Here is an 8,546-nt window from a genome sequence, read left to right as displayed (position 1 = left end):
AAAGTTTTTAATTTAAAGCATATCAACGTGGCTCGAGATTAAGATGGTGGAGCATACCTCCCCCATGAGAACATCAAAAATACATCTACATGGGGAGCAATTCTCACTGAAAACAACTGGAGACTGGCAGACTCTTGTACAAACAAGGCTGTAAAGAAAGAGCCACAAAGAGTCAGGTAGGAAGGGAAGAGAAGTGATCAGGTCAGGATCTGAGCCCTTAGGAGGGGACACAGAAGAGGAGGGCTCAGCAATCCTCCCTGGGGAGTAAACAGTTTGAACCACATATTGAGCTCCCTAGCCTCGCAGTCCCCTTAGCTGGTTTGAAAACCACTGAGATTAACACTGGTAAGAAACCTGGTGTAAGAAACCTAGATTCTGCTCCTGAAAAGTATGTACATGTTTGTTTACTCCTGCAAAACGTGGAGGAAGCATACTGAAACTGCCCCATTACCACCCCATGACCACCCCAGCAGGGACCCTAGCCTGTACCAAGCACCGTTCCAGCACACCTCCACCCCCAGTGCAGCTCCCCACAAGAGTGAAGCCTGCTGTGCCAAAGAAAGTGGGCAGTTGTAGGGCACAGAGTCAGCTTGGACTCCACGCTGCATCTGAACTGGGCAAGTGTGGCCATTATTGGCTCTTGTAGAAGTGGCAGTGGGAGCTGTCTTGAGCTACAACTGGTGTGCTGGGATCACCCCAGTGCATAGCCCAGCCTGCACTGGGTGCCCACTCTAGCCCTGCCCCCTTGCTCCAGTGCTCCTCTTCTTTGGGGTGAAGATGCAGTTGTTGGAATGGGGGAGAGTGCACACTTAGAGGGAACAGAACCAGCTCCAAACCAACACTCAAGGCTTCTGTTCTAGCACCTTGGGAGCACCATTGCCCCAATAGGGCTCTGACAGCCACTGAGGATAGGTGCCCTGACTTACACCCACATGGCTCAGGCTCTATCCCCTCCATCTCCGGCTCCACCTCCCACCAAGTGATAGCTGCCAGCATACTCTGGGGAAGGACATGACCCATGCTCACTTTAGATCCAGCTCTCCCACCAAATCAACACATGCATTGACACATGTAGAGTGCAGAGGAATGCTCCCATACAGGGACAACTTTCAAACTGGAATAGGCAACTATTCCTAATTTCATCAAGACAGAGAAAGCTAAGCAAAAATGAGAAGACAGAGGAATTTGTTCCAAATGAGAGAACAAGAAGAAAATCTGAGAAAACAATTAATGAAACAGAGATAAATTACTTACCAGATAAAGAGTTCAAAGCATTAGTAATAAAAATGCTAACTGAACTAGGGAAAAGAATAAAGGAACACAGAATTTTAACAAGAAACTACAAATATAAAAAGAACAAATCAGAACTGAGAAATAAAATAGCTGAAATGAAAAAACACACTAAAAGGAATTAAGAGCAGACTAGGTGATACAGAAGAACAATAAGTAACCCTGAAGACAAGTGAAGGTAAAATCACCCAATCAGAACAGGAAAAAGAAAACAAATTTTAAAAAGATGTGAGCAGTTTAAGGGGCCTCTAAGGACAATAACAAGTGTACTAACACTTGCATTATAATAGGGCTCGCAGAAGGAGAAGGGAGAGAAAAGGGTAGAAAAATTATTTGATATAATTATGGCTGAAAAATTCCTGAACCCAAAGAGGGAAACATATATCTAGGTCCAGGAAGCACAGGGAGTCCCCACACAAGATGAACCCAGAGACTCACACAAAGACATATAATAATTAAAATGGCAAGAGTTAAAAATAAAAAAAAAATTCTAAAGGCAGAAAGAGAAAAACAAAGAGTCATATACAAGGGAATCCCCATAAGTCTATAAACTGATTTTCTGCAGAAACTCTGCAAACCAGAAGGGTGTGGCATGATATACTTAAAATACTGAAAGGAAAAAACCCACAGCTCACAATAATCTACCCAGCAAGATTATCATTCAGAATTAAAGGGGAGAGAAAGCACTTCTCAGACAACCAAAACTAAGAGTTCATCAATACTAAACCAATCCTAGAAGAAATATAAGGAGCTTCTCTAAAGAAAAGAAAAAGCTACAAGAAGAAGTTAATAGGAAAGGAAAAAAATCCCACTCGTAAAGGCAAATGTACACTAAAGACAGTGGATCAGCCACTTAAATAAGCTAGTATAAAGATTAAAAACACAAATTGTAAAATCAGTTATAATCACAATAAATAGATAAGGGATAAATAGGAAAGTATAAAATATGACATTAAAAATACAAAATGGGGGGAGGGCAGTAAAAAAAAGTAGATCTTTATGTCTGAACTTAAATGAATATCATTTTAAAGTAAGTAGATATATAGGTCAGCATATATGAACTCCATGATAACTACAAATCCAAAACCTACAACAAATCTACAAAAACTGGAGAGAAAAGAATACAAACATACCACTGGAGAAACTACACAGGAATAAACTAAAAGAAGAAGGACAGAGAAGAACTAAAAAAACCACCAGAAACCAAATCCAAGCAGCAAAATGGCAACAAGTACATATTTATAATCATTTTAAATATATATATTCTTATTGATTTTGGTTTGCTAATATTTTGTTGAGGATTTTTGCATTTATAATCATCAGAGATATTTGCCTGTAATTTTCTTTGCTTCTGGTATCCTTGATTTTGGTATCAGGATAATGGTGGCCTCATAGAATGAATTTGGGAGTTTCCCTCTTCAATTTTTGGAATAGTTTAGGAAGGGTGTTAGTTCTTCAATATATGTTCAGTAGAATCCTCCCTATGAAGCGATCTGGTACTGGACTTTTGTTTGCTGGAAGTTGTTTTTTGTTTTGTTTTGTCTTTTTAGGACCATATGAAGGTTCTGTGGCATATGAAGTTTCTCAGGCTAGGGGTAGAATCTGAGGTTCAGCTACTGGCCTACACCGCAGCCACAGCAACTCAGGATCTCAGCCACATCTGCGACTTAGCACCACAGCTCAGGGTAACGACGGATCCTTAACCCGCTTAACAAGGCCAGGGATCAAACCTGTGTCGTCATGGATGCTAGTCAGATTCATTTCCACTGAGACACGATGGGAACTCCTGTTTGCTGGAAGTTTTGTTTTGTTTTTTTTTTTTTATTACTAACTTTATTTCACTAGTAGTGTTCAGATTGTCTATTTCGTTCTGATTCAGTCTTGGAAGAGTATTTCTTGAACTTTATCCATTTCTTCCAGGTTACTCCAATTTATTGGCATATAACTATTCATAGTATTCTGTTTTGATTTTTTTATCTCTGTGATACAATTTGTAATTTCTCCTCTTTCATTTTTTATTTATTTCAGTCCAATCTTTTTTTATCCTTGCTAACTGGGGCTAAAGCTGATCAATTTTATCTTTTTTTTTTAAGTTTTTGTTTTCATTAATCTTTTTTTGGTCTCTATTTTATTTATTTCCTCATTATCTTTCTTATTTCCTTCCTTCTGCTGACTTTGGCTTTGTTCGTTCTTCTTTTTCTAATCCTTTAGATGGTAGATTAGGTTGAGATTTTTCTTTTTCTTTTCTTTTTCTTTTGTTTTTTATTTTTAGGGCTGCAACTATGGCATATGGAATTCTCAGGCTAGGGAATGAATTGGAGCTGCAGCTGCTGGCTTATGCCACAGCCATAGCAACGTCAGATCCAAGCTGCATCTGTGACCTACACCGAGGCTCACAGCAACACCGGGTACTTAACCCACTGAGCAGGACCAGGGATCAAACCCATGTCCTAAAGGATACTAGTTGGGTTCATTACCACTGTGCCACAATGGAAACTATGGTTGAGACTTTTCTTGGTTCTTGAGGTAGGCCTGTATGATCCAACAGTTCTTATCCTGGGTATATATCCAAAGAAAATGAAAACACTAATTTGAGAAGATACATGCACCTCAATGTTCATACCACCATTATTTACGACTGCCAAGATATGGAAGCAACCTAAGTGTCCATCAACAAATGAATGGATAAAGAAAATGCAATGTATCTATACAATGGAACACTATTCAACCATAAAAAAGAATGAAAACTTGTTACAACATGGGTGAACCTGGATGGTATTATGCTTTGTGAAATAAGTCAGACAGAGAAAGACAAATACTTATTACTTACACGTGGAATCTAAAAGTCAAAGCACAAAGGAATATAAGAAAACAGAAACACTCTCACAGATACAGATAAAAACTGGTTACCCATAGGGAGAGGGAAGGGGGAGGAGCAAAACAGAGGTAGAAGATTAAGAGGTACAAACTAATATACATAAAATAAATAACCTACATTGACATATTGTACAGTACAGGGAATATAGTCAATATTTCATAGTAACTTTAAATGGAGTATAACCTATAAGATATTGAATCAATATGTTTTATATTTGAAATTAATATACTGTTGTAAATCAGCTATACTTCAGTAAGAACAAATAAAGCATATCAAGGAAATTTGCATGTACCCATTAAGTAGTCAAATATTGCTAAAAAGCATATAACAAAAAACAACAGTCTCTTGGTTCCACTCCATTCCCATTTCCAAATCCCATTTCAAAGATGTGAACTTTGAGTTCCTTTCAGCTATTTCTCAGTGTCTGCTATCTTTCAAAACATGTGTATATTATGATTTTGATTTGTCATTTTAGGTAGATTTATTTATTTTCCTGGAAAATAAAGATTTAGGTGCTTTACATTACCTTTCACACACACATTTCCTCCTTCTTCCATCTCCCTAATATATAATTTTAACACATTTTGATTATATCCATTTTCAGTTGTTTTCATTCTTAGGAGTACATGAATATAGTGTGCTATAATTATTATTTTCCTTTTTTATTTACCTGATTTTTTTTTTTTTGCTTAGCTTTCTTCAAGTCTATATCTAGGTTTCCTACATTGTTCAATAGCTCTGTAAAATGGATCCATTCAACATTCAAAAAAGTCAAGCCTCCCAGATAATTTATTCTCCTGGACTCATCTGCCCTGACCCTTCAGCTCCAGTGGTGATGGGTTCTGCCTATCTTGGGTTAGATCCCTTTCTAGGGTTAGGGTTAGGGTTGGGGTTAGGGTTAGGGTTAGGATTCTATGTTCTTCTTATCCTTGGACTATATACTTCTATAGCTTTCTGAGAAAGGGTGCCTGGGAGGCAAATCTTCAAGAACTTTTATATATAAAAATATCTTTTTTTTTTTTTTTTGGCTGTGCCTGCAGCTTGTGGAAGTTTCTGGGCCAGGAATCAAACACTCGCCACAGCAGCTACCCAAGTCACTGCAATGACAACACCAGATTTTTTTTTTTTTTTTTTGTCTTTTTGCTATTTCTTTGGGCCGCTCCCGCAGCATATGGAGGTTCCCAGGCTAGGGGTCGAATCGCAGCTGTAGCCACTGGCCTACGCCAGAGCCACAGCAACGCGGGATCCGAGCCGCGTCTGCAACCTACACCACAGCTCACGGCAATGCCGGATCGTTAACCCACTGAGCAAGGGCAGGGACCGAACCCGCAACCTCATGGTTCCTAGTCGGATTCGCTAACCACTGCACCATGACGGGAACTCCATAACACCAGATCCTTAATCCACCCTGCCACAAGGGAACTCCCTAACTGAAAATATCTTTAATCTACTCTCGCACATGGATGTTTGGTTAAGTATGAAATTCTAACCTGGAAACCATTTCCTTTCATAATTTTTCAAGTCATGCTGCAATGTCTTCTAACTTCCAGCATTGTTATTGGGAAATCTGAAGCTGTTCTGCTTCTTGTTACGCTACATGAAACCTAAAACCTATTCTATCTGGATTCCTCTATGTCCTCAGTGCTCTGACTTTACAGTGACTTTACAGTTTACTTTGGTGTGGGTAATTTTTCATTCATTGTTCTGGACATTCAGTGGGGTGTTTTATTCTGAGACTTAGAAACTTCAATTCTGGAGATTTCCTGGAGTTTTTTAAAATAGTTTGCTCTCTTCCATTTTCTCATTTCTCACTTTCTGGAACTCAGTCAGATCTTGGCTCCCCTAAGCTGATCTAAATTTCTTATTTTTGCTTGCCTATTATCCCTTTCTTTGTCCTTTTGTTCTTTTTGGAAAGTCCCACAATTTTCAATCCAAATTCTTCTTTTGGATTTTTTTGGTTGGATTTTAAATTTTTTAACAATTTCCCAACAGCTCTTTCATGTTCTAGATTTAAAAAAAAAACAAAAACAAAAACATAGCATCCTGTTCTTGGATTGTAGATACAATATTTTCTCTTATTATTCTAAGGATGTTAATATTTTCTTTTAAATAAATTGTTCTTCTCTCTATATTCACTGTCTCTGTTTCATCATGGCTTCTTTTACTTATTTTAATCTTTGATTCACATATTAGTGAGTTTTTTCAGATATGTGGTGATCTTTGGCTGTCAGTTCAAATTTACAAGTGAAGTTTTTAAAAGGTTATTAGCATGTATGTACATGAATAGAGCTTATTGAATGGCAGGCTTACAGTAAGCATCTAGGGGTTCCCAATAGTCTCTAGATTGGGATCCCCCACCCTAAATTTTTTCTCCTGGATAGGTCATTTCCTTAAAGCAGAACCCTCTAATTTTCTGCCGAGGGCACAGAGAAGTGATATAAAACTGGCCGATAATGTTTGGAGGCTACATGGAGGAGCAGCTTAAAAGGCTGTCTTCACCATATAGTACAGCATACAGACTTTCACATAATCTCTCTGATCTCAGTGGATAACGCCCTTCTCCATAGTTAAACCTCTTTAAAAGATAAAATTCCAGTTTTGTGGTATTGGTAGGTATTGGTTGCCTGGTTACAAAGGATGAGGAAGCAGTATTATGGTTAAGCTATTCCTTTGAAAAGCTGTTAACTAATCCTATTTCCTTTTTTTTTTTTTGAAAATTTATTTCAATTTATTTTTATTTTGTTTAGGGCCTCACCTATGGTATATGGAAGTTCCCAGGCTAGAGGTCGAATCAGAGCTGCAGCTGACAGCCTACACCACAGCCATGGCTACATGGGATCCAAGCCTCATCTGCAACCTACACCACAGCTCACGGCAATGCCGGATCCTTTACACCACTGATCAAGGCCAGGGATCGAACCCGAATCCTCATGGATCCTAGTCAGGTTCTTAACCCCCTGAGCCACAATGGGAATTCCCCTACTCCTCCTATTTTCAAGTCACATCACATTTCTACCTCTACCATCTTTGAAGTGTCCAGGTCCTGAGTCTTTCTGAGGCTCTTGTTGATTTCCAGCAGTACCAACATCCCTGAATCGGAAGTCACTTTATTTTCAGCTTTCTTTGGTCTGGTGAATTGGTTACCATGCATTTCTCTACTTTCCAGTTTCCAAGCCTTTATTTACTGCTGTGGTCCACTTGAGAGGGAGTAGGGGTACATTCTGTGTTCAGTCTTCCATATTTCACCCAATTGAAGTTAAATTAATCATTTCCAATGAAAATCTGGCATTTCTTCCTAACAAATATATGTTGGTCTACTACTGTATTATTTTCCCACAAACCGAGTGACTCAAAACAACAGAAATTTATTCTCTCGCAGATCTGGAGGTAAGAAGTTTGAAATCCGGCAGTCAGTAAGCTCCTCTGAAGAATCCTTCCTTTCCTTTCCCTGTCATCTCTTGGTGGCTCCAAGCAATCCTTGGCTTGTAGCTGCATCACTCCAACCTCTCTGCCTCCCTTCTCACATGGCCTTCCTCTCTGTCTGTGTCCTCTCCTCTTATTATAAGGACACCACTCATTGGGTTTAGGGCCTACGCTACCAGTATAACCTCATCTTAAATAACTATATCTGCAAAGACCCTGTTTCCAAATAAGATCACATTCTCAGGTTTTGTGTAGACACACATGTTGTGGGGGGCACTATTCGGCTCACTACAACTGCTATTCATGTCCATTCTCAACATCCTGGCCCAAGTCACCATTATCTATTACTTGGACTGGTACAATAATTTCTTGTTTTATTACCACCACTCCTATCCTTCTCCAAAATATTCACCACCTAGTAGTTGGAGTGGTCCTAAGAAGGTAAATCACACCTGTTATGAGCTTGATATGGAAGAATTCCTACATCACATTTCAAAACCACTTGAAAATAATGCAGGATGTTAAAGCTATTTTTTTTTAAAGCCAGTATACGTAGACATTTATAATCCGTGATCTACAAGAAAGTATTCAAATTTTATAATGCTGTATAGGAGTTCCCATCATGGCTCAGTGGTTAATGAATCCGACTAGGAACCATGAGGTTGCAGCTTCGATCCCTGGCCTTGCTAAGTGGGTTAAGGATCTGGCGTTGCCATGAGCTGTGGTGTAGGATCTGGCATTGCTGTGGCTCTGGTGTAGGCCGGCAGCTACAGCTCTGATTAGACCCCTAGCCTGGGAACCTCCATGTGCTGTGGGTGAGGCTCCAGAAACGACAAAAAAAAAAAAAAGGACAAAATAAAATAAAATGCTGTATGATAACGTTCTACTTCTGAGTAAGATGATTGTGATGGTTAATTCTATGTGTCAGCTGACTGGTGCATCAGGTGCTTAGACA

The sequence above is a fragment of the Sus scrofa genome, chromosome 14 (assembly GCF_000003025.6).
Source record: "Sus scrofa isolate TJ Tabasco breed Duroc chromosome 14, Sscrofa11.1, whole genome shotgun sequence".
In the NCBI taxonomy this organism is placed as follows: domain Eukaryota; kingdom Metazoa; phylum Chordata; class Mammalia; order Artiodactyla; family Suidae; genus Sus; species Sus scrofa.
The sequence above is the reverse complement of the archived record's forward strand: the minus strand, read 5'-3'. Positions refer to the sequence as shown.